Genomic DNA, 873 nt, shown 5'->3' with positions numbered 1-873 from the left:
AATGGCACAATCTCAGCTCACTGCAACCCCTGCCTCCCGGGTTCAAGTGATTCTCCTGCCTCAGCCTCCCAAGTAGCTGGGATTACAGGCAGGTGCCACCAGGCCTGGCTAATTTTTGTACTTTTAGTAGAGACAGGATTTCACCATGTTGGTCAGGCTGGTCTTGAACTCCTGACGTCAAGTGATCTGCCTGCCTCAGCCTCCCAAAGTGCTGGGATTACAGGCGTGAACCATCGCACCCGGCCAGCTTTACATATTTTTAAATTTTGTCATTAGAAGATATATTTGTCAAGGTAGGAGGATAGAGCATACCAAACAGCTAGTTAACTTTCAAATATTTCAAATATTTAGATGTATGATATGACAGCCTGCATTTATACCCTGCCCTATCTCCACAAATATTATGAGGGTGGAGGGTGTTCCTTCTATCCCTCTTTAGGTAGCTATTTTTATGTTTTTTATTATTTATTTATTATTTATTTATTTATTTGAGACAGGTCTTGCTCTGTCATCCAGGCTAGAGTACAGTAGCGCCATCTTGTCTTACTGCAGCCTTGACTTCCCAGGCTCCAGCGATCCGCCCACTTTGGCCTCCTGAATAGCTGGGATTACAGGTGCCACCACACCCAGCTAATTATTGGAATTTTTTTGTTTGGGTTTTGGTAGAGATGGGTTTTCGTCATGTTGCCCAGGCTGGTCTCAAACTCCTGGGCTCAAGCCTGCCTTGGCCTCCCACAGTGCCGGGATTACAGGTATGAGCCATCTTGCCCAGCCATATACCTATCTTTTTAATTTAAAATCATGTTCAGTAAAGATTATAAAGAATAGACTTCCCTTCTCATTTGTTTATGGATATCTTTTTTTTTTTTTTTT

The sequence above is a fragment of the Mandrillus leucophaeus genome, unplaced genomic scaffold (genome assembly GCF_000951045.1).
Source record: "Mandrillus leucophaeus isolate KB7577 unplaced genomic scaffold, Mleu.le_1.0 Scaffold71, whole genome shotgun sequence".
NCBI lineage: Eukaryota > Metazoa > Chordata > Mammalia > Primates > Cercopithecidae > Mandrillus > Mandrillus leucophaeus.
Note: the sequence above shows the minus strand (reverse complement) of the source record.